The sequence below is a fragment of the Felis catus genome, chromosome B3, assembly GCF_018350175.1.
Source record: "Felis catus isolate Fca126 chromosome B3, F.catus_Fca126_mat1.0, whole genome shotgun sequence".
NCBI classification, from domain to species: domain Eukaryota; kingdom Metazoa; phylum Chordata; class Mammalia; order Carnivora; family Felidae; genus Felis; species Felis catus.
The window spans coordinates 58,351,064-58,367,011 of NC_058373.1; positions in this window are offsets into that span (position 1 = coordinate 58,351,064).

Sequence of the window (15,948 nt, forward strand, 5' to 3'; positions counted from 1 at the left end):
ATCTCATGGTTTGTGCCAACAGCGTGTGGTCTGCTTGGGATTCTCTCTCTCCCTTTCCCTCTCCCTGTCTCCAATCCCTCTCAAACAAAACAAAACAAAACAAAACAAAACAAAACAAAACATTGTCTAGTTGTATTAATCTAGGTCCTACCTGACCAGGCTGATAGTACATGGGAGAGTTCAATATTCTTGAGGTGATACTGTAAATGTATGTTATAGACCATAACATGTGAATGCAAATTGTTTTTGCCTCTCCATGGAGACTGGTAATAAGAACAACACATTTTCTGTGGGGTTCTGTGGGGTGAAATGGCTCACTTCTTATTATCTATCTCTGTAGAAACTAGGGCTCTGCTTCCTGCACTCTGCTATCAAGATCAGATATCACTCCTCTATCAGCTGTCTTGTCTTCTGAAAATGTATGGACAGCTCTCATTCACTATTCTCTCTTGTCCCTTTTCTTCATCCTTATGGGTTTCGATCTTGTTATTCTACAACTATCATTTTTGGACAGTTTCAGGGGAAGGTGAAGATAAATGTTTATGTTGATTCCATTCCAGTCCATAAGTCTTTAAACCATTAATTCTATATTGCATAGTAAAGGAGAAAATGGAAGAATTACCCTAAAAATCTTTATAACATCTTAAAGGAAGTTGGGGCAACCCAGAGCTTTGTCTCTTCAAACTCCTAGGATGTAAAAATCCCAAGGCTGGTAGTGCAGTGAGGTAAGTGAAGTACTCACCTTGGGCACAAAATGTAAGGGGCCCAAGAACTTACTGATCCACATAAATAATACTTTAATGCAGTATTATTAATTAAAACTAATAAATAAAATAATGAAAAGTCAACAATGAACAAAACATCAAATTTTAAAATAAAGACAGGATCAGTAATACTGATGTTTCTTTTGCCTCTGCTCCAGTGTGGCTTGCCATAAGACTGGTTGCACAGTAGGAATTAAGGTAAAATGGAAGTAAACCAGGCCTTGCACTGTATTCAGCCCAGTTTCAAATAATCTGTAGTCCAGAAAGCCCTTCAAATTTTTTGTAGCCCAGAGAACCTCTAGCCTGATAATGGATTAAGATGATACTTGATTGCTGGTATTCTGAAGTACATGAAAATAAGCAATCAAAATTCTTCTTTGAAGAAATATAACATCCATCTAGGCTTCAAATTATTTCTAAAAATAAAATTTCATAGACAAAATCTCACATACAGCCGAAGATAGATGCAGGAGGAGAAAAGACCCCTTCAGCAAACAACATTCAAGAGAAGTATGTCTGCAAGGACTCCAGATATCAGAATATCAGACACAGACTATGAAGTATCCTCCCACACAGAAACCCCATACCCATTAGCAGTCACTCCCCATTTCTCTTCCAAGCCCCAGGCCATTACTAATCCACCTTCTGTCTCTATAGATTTGTCTATTCTGGATATTTCACATAAATGGAATCATACAATATGTGATCTCTGTGATGGACTTCTTTAACTTAGCAAAATATTTTCAAGATCACACATTTTGTAGCATGTATCACTACTTCATTCCTTTTTATGGCTATGTAAAATTCCACTGTATGGATATTCCACATTTTATTTGTCCATTTCTACTTTATGGCAATTATGAATAACGCTGCTATGAACATTTGTGTACAAGTTTTGGTGTGTATATATGCTTTCATTTCTCTTGGGTATAGGATTGGAATTGCTGGGCCACATGACAACTTCAAATGACTTACAGGAAAAAAATTACATTAAAAAAACTAATAAGAGGCAGTCTCTGGGCCACTGCAACCGCGCAGTGATATCAGCGTTCCCAGCTGGTGATGTAAGGTGATGTAAGGGTTCACCAGCCATTGCTTGGTGAGACCCTTCCACAGAGGGTCCAAGTAGGCCTAAGCCGCAGGGCCCCAAAGAGTGAGGGGTTTGGAAACACAGCCCCATCTGAGATAAAATTTGGGAAAGAGGTGCCACCTGGCAGGCTGAAGCTTGGTTGCAGATAATGTAGAAGTAGGGAGTGGAGGGAAGCTGGAGACAAAGGAGGGGTGTCTGATGGCCAGTTGGTGAGAGCACAGAGTTCTTATACCAGAGACTGGGAAGCTGGGTGATGCCATTTTCACCTCTCCCATACCTACACATATGAGCAAGTGTGCTACACCAATCCTCCCCCAAAGCTAAGCAACACCACATATTGGAGAATGGAGCCATTACACCAAGCCCCATCCAACTGTGCCAACCAAGCCCTAGAGGATGACCACAAGTCTCTCCACTTGCTTAGTGTACAAACTATAAAGTGCTTCACAGTTTGACTTCTGAGGGAAACTGGATGTAATTTCATTTGGATTTCATTCTGTTCACTGGCTCATCTATTCATTTTTCTTTTTCTTTTCCTTTCTTATTCTTGGATACAGAAAGAGAAAAAAATTATTTTTATTTTCCGTTTATATAAATTTTTTTCATTCTGCAAGCTTTTTCTCCTATTTGACTTTCATCCTTTCATTTCATTATATTTTATTGTATTCATTTTTTAAAATTTTTAAATGGTGGCTTGCTTTTTCCTTTTTTTATTTCTTTTTTTTTCTTTTCATTCCCTTTCTTCTCTATTCTATCAAGCTTCTGTCAACAACCAAACCAAAACACACCTAGGATATAGTTAGATTTATTTGTTTTCTTGTGTTCTTTTCATTTTTTAATTTTAACTTTTTATCTTATTAATTCTTTTTCTTCCTCCAAAAAGATGAAAAGAAGGAATTCACCCAAAAGAAAGAACAGGAAGAAATGACAGCTAGGGACTTAATCAACACAGATACAAACAAGATGTCTGAACTAGAATTTAGAATCACGGTAATAAGAATACTAGCTGGGGTTGAAAAAAGCATAGAATCCATTTCTGTGGAGATAAAAGAAGTAAAAGCTTGTCAAGATGAAATAAAAAATGTTATAACTGAGCTGCAATCTCTAATGCATGCCACGGCGGCAGGGATGGATGAAGTAGAGCAGTGAATTTAACAATATAGAGGACAAACTTATGTAGACTAATAAGTTTTTTTTTTTTCTGGAAGCAGAAAAAAAGAGGGATACTAAGGCAAAAGAGCACGATTTAAGAATTAGAGAACTCAGTGACTCATTAAAAAGGAATAACATTAGAATCATAGGGGTCCCAGAACGTGAAGAGAGAGAAAAAGGGGTAGAAGGTTTACATGAGCAAATCATAGCAGAAAACTGTCCTAACCTGGGGAAACAGACATCAAAATCCAGGAAGCACAGAGGACTCCCATTAGATTCAACAATGGGAACAATGGGAAGGCCTATCAACTGATTGTGATTGAAAGCCATTGTTGAATAAAAAAAATAAAAGAAATAGTTTTCTCTGATTCTTTCAATGGACTCAGTTTAGAGAAATAGTTAACCCCATGTCTTTCCTTCGGTGTCTAGAATGTTTACTGAGGATTTATAATTTACTAGCATAATAATACATCGAAGACGCTTGCATTTCTTTACAGTAGGGAAATAAAACTATTAATTTGGAGAAAAACTAATTCAGCCTCTGTAGTTAGATTTAGAAATCTGTATGATTAGATAGCTGGATACATAAATGGACTCAGGGTGAAATCTGCAAGTAGAAAATAGACTTAACTTTATGTGTTAATAGCAATGAAGCAGTTTTCCCTGAGCTCATGCAAGTAGCCATCTCTGCACTGGGGAACCTTAGGTAGGATCTGGGAAGGAACCCTTTATAAATAAATTCCAAGGGATTGACTGAAGCCAAAACAAAACTAGTGCCAAGACCAGTAAACTGACCCATTTCGTACCAGTGTATAGTTCTAGGGATTAACTTAAGTAAGGAGAATATATTTTTATTGTGTATATTTTGCCCTGGCCACAGTTCTGGGACCCTTAGCAGCTTCATTAAGTACCAAAACCTCTTACTTCTTTCATTGAGATTTTAACAGTGTTAGGCTGGTGTCTGTTAATTTTGAATAAACTTAGGTGACCTTTCTCAGTGTACTTGATCATGTCCCTGGATATTCTCATTTGTTTACCTTCCTCAGCTGAAGAAGAAATAGAGAATACTCCTTCTTGACTACCTTTGTGATGGTTAATTCTTTGTGTCAACTTGACTAGGCTATGGTGCCCAGTTGTTTGGTCAAACATCTATCTAGATGTTGCTGTGAAGGAATTTTTTAGATGTGATCAACATTTAAAACAGTAGACTTTGGGGCACCTGGGTGGCGCAGTCGGTTAAGCGTCCGACTTCAGCCAGGTCACGATCTCGCAGTCCGTGAGTTCGAGCCCCACGTCAGGCTCTGGGCTGATGGCTCGGAGCCTGGAGCCTGTTTCTGATTCTGTGTCTCCCTCTCTCTCTGCCCCTCCCCCGTTCATGCTCTGTCTCTCTCTGTCCCAAAAAATAAATAAAAAAAAGTTGAAAAAAATTTAAAAATAAATAAATAAATAAATAAAACAGTAGACTTTGAGTAAAACAGTTTACCTTCCATAATGTGGGTGGGCCTCATCTAATCAGTTGAAGATCTTGAAAACAAAGACTGAGGTTTTTTGAAGAAGGAATTTTCCTCAGGACTATAACATAGATACTCAGCCTAAGTTTCCAGCCTACCACCATGCCCTAAAGATTTCAGACTTGTTAGCCTCCATAATTGTGTGAGCCAAATCCTGAAAATCAATCTCATTCTCTCCCTTGCCTTCCCTTCCCCACCAATCTCTCTCTCTCTCTCTCTCTCTCTCTCTCTCTCTCACACACACACACACACACACACACACACACTCCCCATTGGCCCACTGGTTGTTTCTCTGGAGAACCCTGACTAATAACAACCTTTTTAATAAGAATGTTATTCTTAGTGAAATAAGTTAGAAAATAAGTGTATGATCTCACTTATATGAGGAATCTAAAATAAAGGAACTCATAGAAACAGAGAACAGATTCTCTAGAGGCAGAGAATGGGTTGGTGATAGGGGAAGTAATGAATGAAGGTGGTCAAAAGGTACAAACTTCTAGTTAATAAATAAGTTCTGCGAATATCATGTATAGCATGGTGACTGTAGTTAACAACACTGTGTTGTACATTTGGAAGTTGCTAAGAGAGTAGATCTCAAAAGCTCTAATCACAAGGAAAAAATTTTTGTAACTAAGGTGATGGGTGTTAACTAGACTTATTGTGATAATCATTTTGTAATATATACATATAGCAAATTATCTTGTACACCTTAAATTTATACAATGTTATATGTCAATTATATCTCAATAAAATGGAGGTGTAGGGAGGAAAGTTATTCCTCTATCTTTACTTTTAGCAATTTTTTTCTTTGAAACTAGGATTGACATTTGAGGGTTTTTAAAAATGTTTTTTTAATTTATTTTTGAGGGGGGGCAGAGAGAGAGGGAGAAAGAGGATCTAAAGCAGGCTTTGAGCTGTCATCACAGAGCCCAATGTGGGACTCAAACCCACAAACCATGAGATCATGACCTGAGCTGATGTCAGACGCGAATTGAGTTTTTAATTTACATCGGTTACTGGCATTTACTTGCAAGCATTTCTTCATGGGTTCATGGGATTTTTTTAGTAATAGCTCTAACAGATTTCTATTTGGTGCAGCTTCTTTTTTTTTTTCCAAAGAACTTTATCATTCATCTTTTCCAGAAAAGAACATTTCAAAACTACATTTAATAGAAAGTAAAGTTAAAACATGAATAACAAGTGATTTCTTCATACCTTTCTGTCACAATTTTTTTCAAATGGAGCTCGTAAAAATATTTTAAGTCTTTCAGATGTCTATTAGATAATGTCTAGTTCCTTTAGGTCAAAATATAATTCATTATATATGGTGGATTATGGGTGAGGAAGAAATGTATTTGCATGAATTTAAGACCCCAAATTCCCTAAATCCCCTTCTCCTAACCTCCCTTGTTGTCTAAAGCCTCACTGGTGCCCCACTGGAAGAGCAACTTTCCAAGACTGTCATGAATGCCTCCTTCATTGGGGTTTGTATATCTTTACCTTCTCGTATGGAAAGTAGGTGCTTCTTTGGGTCTTGATAATACAAACACATATTATTAGTCCTTAAAGAATAAATAGGAACTCACTCTGTTCCCAAGGAGTAGAAAAAGTTCAGAAAAATCAGCAACTTTTTTTTTTTTGAGCACCCATCAAGCATAAAACACCTTACTCAGGCTGAAAGAGTAGAAAAGATATCTCATATCTTCAGAGAAATGGCAGAGGGGCTGATTTTTAAAAAGCAGAAGAAGGGTGCCTGTATGGCTCAGTCGGTTGAGCATCCTACTTCAGCTCAGGTCATGATCTTGTGGTTCGTGAGCTCCAGCCCCGCATTGTGCTCTCCGCTGTCAGCACAGAGCCTGCTTTGGATCCTTTGTTTCCCGCACCACCCCCGCCCCCCCCCCCCACCTCTCTGCACCTCCCTTGCTCTCTCACTCTCTCTCTCTCTCAAAGATAGATAAACACTTAAAAAAAATAAAAAGCAGAAGAGACACCTACTGTTTAAAAACCTCCCAGAGGAACTTAGATTCTACATTCTGCCTCCAGCAGCAGTTTTCCCCATGACCATAATTTCTTAGGAATCTCATCTCCCCAGAGGAGGTAAAGCCAACTCTGTTTCTTTCTCCAATACAGGCACCTGACAGCAGCTATGACAACTATGTGCTCTGCAAAGAACTTTTCCAGAGGTTGATGTCTCAGAGTTTCCCTTAGCACTTGGTGGGCAAGTTAGCTATTTGAGAGTAGAGAATAAAAGAAACGTGTGAAAGTATTTTGATGTATGTAAGTAGAGTATATCAGAGGGAATGTGATGGCCAGTCTTGTGTTTTTCATTCCTTCTTCCTACCAGAACTGGTGTGAGTATTTGTTATCCAGTTAGTAGAAGTTTCCTTGTCTGTCCAAAAGGTGATTTCAGCTGGTGATTTCCAGAAAGGAAGAGGCAGCAGCAACCCTTTTGTGGTTTTTAGACAGTGGTGAGAATTCTGTCCCTTTGTTTTTAAGCAGTATATTAACACACTTCAGCTTTTTCTTTCAGCATTTTATTCAAAGGCAAGAGAGGAGTCAGGGATGAGTCCAAAGTTTTTACTTGAGCCACTGGAAGGATGGAGTTACCTTAACTAAATAAACAGAGGCAGACTCAGGGAAAAGAAAGTTTTGGGGAAAAGATCAGGAGTTCGTTTTGGGATATGTGAAAAATTGAGATGCCTGTTAGACATCCCAGTAGAGACATTGAGTAGGCACTTGGGTATAGGAGTGTAGACAAGTCAGGACTGGAAATGTAAATATGGAAGTCACATACCTACCCAAGACTCCAAAGGGAGAAAACATGGATACAGTCTAAGACCAAGGCCAAGACTGAGCCTAGGAGCACTCCTGTTTTTAGAGTCAGAGAGACAGGAGGAACCATCCAAGAAGATGGAGGAGTAATGGCCACTGAGGGCAATGGGGGGCCAGGAGAGGAGGGTATCCTGAAAGTCAGGGGAAGAAAATGTTTCAAGGAAGAAAAAGAAAGTGAGAACACTATTGATGAGCAAGTGAGGATAACGGAGATAGTGCCTTGGGTTTTATAATGTGGGAGACATTAGTAACTATAGCAAGAGCAGTTTATGTGAAGAGGAGGGGGTAAGGGCCTGAGTGAGTGGGTTCAGGAGAGAATGGGAGAAGAATTGCTGGCATGAAGGATACATGATTATGTTAAGGAATTTTTCTGCAGAGTGAACAGAAATAGAGCAGTAAGCTAGAGGCAAAAGTGAGGTCAAGATTGTTGATATTGTTGATGTTTAAGTGGAAGAAATAATGCCATATTTTTATATTAATGGAAATGTCTAGTAGAAAGGAAATGAAATACCGATGCATCGGAGAGAAGGGAGAAATTGCTGGAGCAATTCTCAGAATGTCTCACAGAACTGAAGACATTCTAATCTTGTGCCAAAGCCTGTTCTCATTCTACACACAATGAATGCCAACAACTCTGGTTATGGAAATAGTTTCTGCAGGCAGAGAGTGGAAATCTATTTGAAAACCTCCGTCTCTGTATCGTGGAGTCCAAGGACAGGGTGTATGGATAAAAATGCTGACCTTAAGGCCTCAGGTCATTGAGCCGAGGATACATACTTTTGGGCACCCACACAAATACCACCCAAACTACCTTTCTGTGCAGCGTAGGTTGTAATAATACCTCACTAAAACAGATTTCATATCATTTGTGATCATCTGAAGGGACCAAATTTAAAATTTCCCTTTTACCTCAGAGATACTATTTTTATAGAAAATTAAATCCATTTACAAAATTATATGGGACATTTTGCATAATTTTTAAAGGTATCAGACATTATCTTCAATGTAAATGTAAATAATAAACTTCAATTTAAGTAGCAACTGGTGGTAAGCTCATTCTTCTTGTATCACATCAGTTCATTTTTTCTCTATTTCACTGAGGTGATCTATTAGTCAATGTTTTCTTGGCTTACTTTGAATTATTACACTATAGTATTTAAAATTGCTATTTATGAAAAATATTCTATTAGTCTAATTTTTAAATAACAAAGAAAAATTTCTCCCCATAGATATGCTTTACAGAAATTTTAAAGGCTTGAAATTTTCCATCCTAAACTTTCCTTAGAAAGAGAAAAACAGTTCAATGAGAACTTTTCAGTATTTTCCACCAGTTACCCTTACTAGCAGAAGACAGCAAAGGCATACCTGGGGGGCAATAGGGGTATTGGCCAATGTGGCCAATAAAATCATAACATTTATTTGGAATCTCCTTTTCAGACATTAAAACCCATTTTATAGTATAATAATACTATGTTTTACAATATAGTAAATTATTTTAAATTATAATTTGGGGGAAAAATGTATTCTACTTGTCTCATTGGCTCAATGAAGAAGCTGCTTGTCATAGGTTCTGTCCATGTCAGAGCTCTGGAATGAACTGAGGCTCAGCCAATGCAGATTCATCATCTAGGTACTTTCTCTTCTCTAGCTGCAAGTCTCTAGAACACACACCCACACCCACAAAAATATACTAATAAAATGGCAACCATTTGTTATTGCTTTACGAATTATAAAAGGGTAAATGCTGAGGAAACATTCTTTGAATGCTACTAGAGAGAAAGTTACAGTGCAATATTTTTGGGTTCCTGTGGTAGAAAATCCTGATGGTTACATCATTCTGTTTACAGGCCTAATAACCAGTGTCATAACAATCCAGTCGGCCTCTTTAACTGTCTCCATGGAATTCTTGTCAGAGCACTTTCATGTTGAAGAAAGAAGACTAGTGATGTTTTCTATTTTGCTAAATTTATAAGTTTCACTACACTTAAATACATCAAGAATCTCAAATAAGGTAGTCCTTATGATTTTCATCTCTCAATGTTTATTTTTATCACAGAACTTTTGTTGATTACAGAAAAAAACTAACAGTTTTGCTCTGCAATTGTTTTCTGAAATTGTTCAGACTTCACATAAACCAACCAAAAGCTGTTAAGTAAGACAACTAAGACTTTATCATTAAGATGAACAATTGAGTCAGACTACCCAGGTTTTTGTCTTTTGCTGTCACATCTCTCTTCTTGTTAATGAAAAGCAAGTCAATCCTGAGTGTGAAACCTTTTCCCAGTCCACTTTCCCCATCTCGTATTATTTTGAACCAAATCCTAAATGTCATATGAATTTATCTATAAATATTTCAATATACCAAAACATTTGATTAAGGACAGTTACATCAGGAAATTAAATTTGTTAGCAGGAGCCAGTGGCTTTGCATACAATCCAAATAATCACAAGTGATTTCTAAGGTGACAAACTTTTCTAAGGTAGATAGAAATATCTATTGTACAATAAATATTTCGGCCTTCTTGACTCACTCCGAAGTCACATGTTCTACTTTGACTTCTGTGGTCAAAGCACAGGTCATGTGGGTCACAAATATCCACAGGATTTGATCTTGCCTCCTATGACATCTTGCAATCACTTGAAGAGACTCCAGGGCTAGTATCTTTGGATTCCTCGACTACACCAAAAAGGTCAGAGTTCTCAATTGCTCTCTACACATAAAAATTTTCTATTCCATAGTATCCATTCAAGAAAAACACAAGTTTTACTGACATGGAAAAGCATAATTTTGATTTTACTTGCACATGTGTCATAAAACCCCTCTACGGGGCAAAAATCTTAAACAATTTTTCTCCAAAACCTTGACTAAAATTGACACACTAAAATGTGCCATAATTATCCTAGAGCTTTGGTGCTGCTGTCATAGTATATATAAATGTAACATATGTAACCCCAGTTATAATACTGCAAGAATAAGTATGCCCCTGCTTGGGACAAGAAGGAATCTGAAGGCCTTAGGTCTGTGTGTACTAGTGAGAGCCAGAAAGGGGCAGGATGCTCTAGGGGTGTGTTATGTGTAAGACCTCAAGCTGACCCCTCTTCATGGTAGCTGCTATCAGGGCATTCATCTCTCAGCTTGGAGAAGAGTGTAACAGATAATTATTTTGGTTTCCCTCTTTCTTTTTTATGTATTTTACTTTTCATTCTTTGATCCAGCCACTGAATTCATCACTCCTTCTGGTTGTTCTCCCCAACTTTGTGTAGTGGAGCAGGGGGAAGAGAGAAGTTTGTAAAGAAAGGGGTCTTTTTAGGTTTTTTTTTTTTTCCCCCTTAAAGTCTCTCTGTCCCTGCTCTTGAATAATTGTTGATAATTTTTTCATTTTGTAGGTGCTGATAAAAGTGTAATTATCAGGAATTATTATGAAAAAATAAGTATACCAAGCCCATCTACTGCTGGAAATGCTATTATTTATCAGGATAAAATTGTCATGACATTAATCCATAGTCATCCATTCAATAACATCTATGGAGTACACACTAAATGTGAAGTAGCAGGGAGGAATCTGACGTTAATTTAAAAAAATTTTTTTTAATGTTTATTTATTTTTGAGAGAGAGAGAAACAGAGCACAGGTGGGGGAGGAACAGAGAGAGAGAGGGAGACACAGAATCTGAAGCAGGCTCCAGGCTCTGAGCTGTCAGCACAGAGCCCGACGCGGGGCTCGAACTCACAAACCGTGAGATCATGACCTGAGCCAAAGCCGTATGCTCAACCGACTGAGCCACCCAGGCGCCCCAAGATGTTAATTTTTAAAAATGGTCCCTGACCTCAAGGAGTTTACAAAAGAGATAAAACCTATACATAAAAATTGTAATACAAGGTGGAATGTAGTATGTGCTATGTCAGCATCTTTTTATTTTATTTTTTTTAATTTTTTTTCAACGTTTATTTATTTTTGGGACAGAGAGAGACAGAGCATGAACGGGGGAGGGGCAGAGAGAGAGGGAGACACAGAATCGGAAACAGGCTCCAGGCTCTGAGCCATCAGCCCAGAGCCCGACGTGGGGCTTGAACTCACGGACCGCAAGATCGTGACCTGGCTGAAGTCGGACGCTTAACCGACTGCGCCACCCAGGCGCCCCATGTCAGCATCTTTTTAAAAATGGTCTGAGACCACCTACTAAATCAATCTCTGGTTGTAGGGCTCAAGAATCTGCATTTTGGGGGCACCTGGTGGCTCAGTCAGTTGAGTGTCCAACTCTTGATTTCAGCTTGGGCCATGATCTCACAGTTCCTGTGCTGGAGCCCAACATCAGGCTCCATGCTAACAGCGTATAGCCTGCTTGAGATTCTGTCTCTGTCTCTCTCTCTGCCCCTCCCTCCACTCATGCTCCCTCTCTCTTTCAAAATAAATAAATAAATAAACATTAAAAAAAAAAAAAAGACAAGACTTCCAGGTAATTCTCATACACAATAAAATGTTTTATATGTTTAGACATTTTCTTGGAGAATATAAGAATAAAGGGGTCAGGGGGCACCTGGGTGCCTCAGTCGGTTAAGCATCTTACTCTCGATTTTGGCTCAGGTCATGATCTCACCATTCCATGAGATCAAACCCTGAATTGGGCTCTATGCTGACAGTGCAGAGCCTGCTTGGGATTCTCTCTCCCAGCCGTCTCCCCAACGCCTCTCAAAATAAATAAGTAAACATTAAATAAATAAATAAATAAATAAATAAATAAATAAATAAAGGAATCAATTCCAGCATGAAGAGAATCAGGAAACAAAAAAACAATAGAGAAGAAAATCAGGAAAAACTTATTATTTTCTCCAGTAATGATTAAATGATGATTAAACTCTGCTCTTGATAGCTAACTTTTAGTATGTCATTACATTGCAGGTTCATCACTTTTAATTTAAGAAACTCTCAAATTACACAGTTAAGTGGATTTTGAAATACATACAAATTTCCTTATTCTTGTTTCAAGTTTCAGAAAATGCTTCTGAAACTGTAGATCAAACTCAGAAAATATATGTGTGTATAAAGCAACTTGATGTGACTTTTTTTCATGTTTATTTGAGAGAGAGAGAGATAAAGAGTGTGAGCAGGGGATGGTCAGAGAGAGAAGGAGACACAGAGGTATCAGCCCAGAGACCAACGCGGGGTTCAAACTAAAGAACTGTGAGTTCATGACCTGAACCGAAGTTGGATACCCAACCAACTGAGCCACCCCTTGATGTGACTTTTGATTGAAACAACATTGGTTGTCATGGAAGTTACTTTACCATACTGTAAGTTTTGCACAAAGCAATGTTTTGGCTTGTATTTTAGGTTGAATTTATTAAGAAACATTATCAAGTTTGCAGTAAAAGTTAATTTCCAAAGCTATTTAGTGTTTGATAATAGCAGTTGAGGGCAGTTCTTCTCTTTGAGAAAAATTTTAGTCTCAGCCTGAGCTCAAAAAACTGCATTAAAAACCTACCATTGCTGAGCCATTGAACTGTTTTGGGGGAGGGTGAGTCAGGATATTCATACAATTTTTCAGTCATTTAATTTTATTTTTATTTTTATTTTTATTTATTTTTTTAATTTACGTCCAAGTTAGTTAGCATATGGTGCAACAATGATTTCAGGAGTAGATTCCTTAATGCCCCTTACCTATTTAGCCCATCTCCCCTCTCACAACCCCTCCAGTAACCCTCTGTTTGTTTTCTATATTTAAGAGTCTCATGTTTTGTCCTCCTCCCTGTTTTTATATTATTTTTGCTTTCCTTGTGTTCATCTGTTCTGTGTCTTAAAGTCGTCATATGAGTGAAGTCATATGATATTTGTCTTTCTCTGACTAATTTCACTTAGCATAATACCCTCCAGTTCCATCCACGTAGTTGCAAACAGCAAGATTTCATTCTTTTTGATTCCTGAGTAATACTCCATTGTGTGTGTGTGTGTGTGTGTGTATGTATGTATGTATGTATATATATATACACATATATATATATGTGTATATATATGTATATATATATATATGTGTGTGTGTGTGTATATATATACATACATACATACACACCACATTTTCTTTATCCATTCATCCATCGATTGACATTTGGGCTCTTTCCGTACTTTGGCTATTGTTGATAGTGCTGCTATAAACATTAGGGTGCATGTGCCCCTTTGAAACAGCGTAACTGTATCCCTTCGATAAATACCTAGTAATGCAATTGCTGGGTTGTAGGGTAGTTCTATTTTTAATTTTTTGAGGAACCTCCATACTGTTTTCCAGAGTGGCTGCACCAGCTTGCATTCCCACCAGCAGTGCAAAAGAGTCCTCTGTCTCCGCATCCTTGCCAACATCTGTTGTTGCCTGAGTTGTTAACGTTAGCCATTCTGACAGGTGTGAGGTGGTATCTCATTGTGGTTTTAATTTGTATTTCCCTGATGAGGAGTGACACTGAGCATTTTTTCATGTGTTGGCCATCTGGATATCTTCCTTGGAGAGGTGTCTTTTCATGTCTTTTGCCCATTTCTTCACTGGATGATTTGTTTTTTGGGTGTTCAGTTTGATAAGTTCTCTATAGATTTTGGATACTAACCCTTTATCTGATATGTCATTTGCAGATATCTTCCCCCATTCTGTCAGTTGCCTTTTAGTTTTGCTGATTGTTTCCTTTGCTATGCAGAAGCTTTTTATTTTGATGAGGTCCCAATAGTTCACTTTTGCTTTTATTTCCCTTGCCTACAGAGACATGTTGAGTAAGAAGTTGCTGTGGCTAAGGTGAAAGAGGTTTTGCTTGGTTTCTCCTCAAGGATTTTGGTGGCTTCCTGTCTTACATTTAGATCTTTCATCCATTTTGATTTTATTTTTGTGTATGGTGTAAGAAAGTGGTCTAGGTTCATTCTTCTGCATGTCACTATCCAATTTTCCCAACACCATCTGCTGAAGAGACTGTCTTTATTCCATTGGATATTCTTTCCTGCTTTGCCAAAGATTAGTTGGCCATATGTTTTTGGGTCCATTTCTGGGATCTCTACTCTCTTCCATTGATCTGAGGGTCTGTTTTTGTGCCAGTACCACACTGTCTTGATGATTACAGTTTTTTAATACATCTTGAACTCCGGGATTGTGATGCCTCCAGCTTTGGTTTTCTTTTTCAAGATTGCTTTGGCTATTTGGAGTCTTTTCTGGTTCCATACAAATTTTAGGATTGTTCTAGCTCTGTGAGGAATGCTGGTGTTATTTTAATAGGGATTGCATTGAATATGTAGATTGCTTTGAGTAGTATTGACATTTTAACAATATTTGTTCTTCCTATCCAGGAGCATGGAATATTTTTCCTTTTTTTTTTTTTTTTTTTTGGTCTTCTTTAATTTCTTCATAAGCTTTCTATAGTTTTCAGTGTATAGATCTTTCACCTCTTTGGTTAGATTTATTCCCAGTTATTTTATGGGTTTTGGTGCAATTGTAAATGGTATTGATTCCTTGATTGCTTTTTTTGTCGCTTCATTATTGGTGTATAGGAATTCAACCAATTTCTGTGCATTGATTTCTATCTCCTGCAACTTTGCTGAATTCATGGATCTGTTCTAGCAGTTTTTTGGTGGAATATTTTAGGTTTTCCATATAGAGTATCATGTCATCTGCAAAGAGTGAAAGTTTGACCTCCTCCTGGCTGATTTGGATGCCTTTTATTCCTTTGTGTTGTCTGATTACTGAGGCTAAGACTTCCAATACTATGTTGAATAACAGTGGTGAGAGTGGACAACCCTGTCGTGTTCCTGACCTTAGGGGGAAAGCGCTCAGTTTTTCCCCATTGAGAATGATATTAGCGGTGGGTCTTTCATATATGGTTTTTATGATCTTGAGGTATGATCCTTCTATCCCTACTTTCTTGAGGGTTTTTATGAAGAAACGATGCTGTATTCTGTCAAATTCTTTCTCTGTATCTATGGAGAGGATCATGTGGTTCTTGCCCTTTCTTTTATTGATGTGAGGTATCACATTGATTGTTTTGAGGATATTGAAACAGCCCTGCATCCCAGGGACAAATCCCACTTTGCCATGGTGAATAATTTTTGTAATGTGTTGTTGCATCCGGTTGGCTAGTATCTTGTTGAGGATTTCTGCATCCATGTTCACCAGGGATTGGTTTTTAGTTCTCCTTTTTAGTGGAGTCTTTGGTTTTGGAATCAAGGTAATGTTGGCTTCATGGAATGAGTTTGGAAGTTTCCCTTCCATTTCTATTTTTTTTTGGAACAGCTTCAAGAGAATAGGTGTTAACACTTCTTTAAATGTTTGGTAGAATTCTCCTGGAAAGCCATATGGCCCTGGACTCATTTGAGATTTTTGATTACCAGCTCAATTTCTTTACTGGTTATGGGTTAGTTCAAATTTTCTATATCTTCCTGTTTCACTTTTGGTAGTTTATATTTTCTTCCAGATTGCCAAATTTATTGGCATATAATTTCTCATAATATTGTCTTATTATTGTTTTTATTTCTGCAGTGTTCGTTGTGATCTCTCCTCTTTCATTCTTGATTGTATTTATTTGAGTCCTTTCCTTTTTCTTTTTGATCAAACTGAGTAGGAGTTTATCAAAGAAC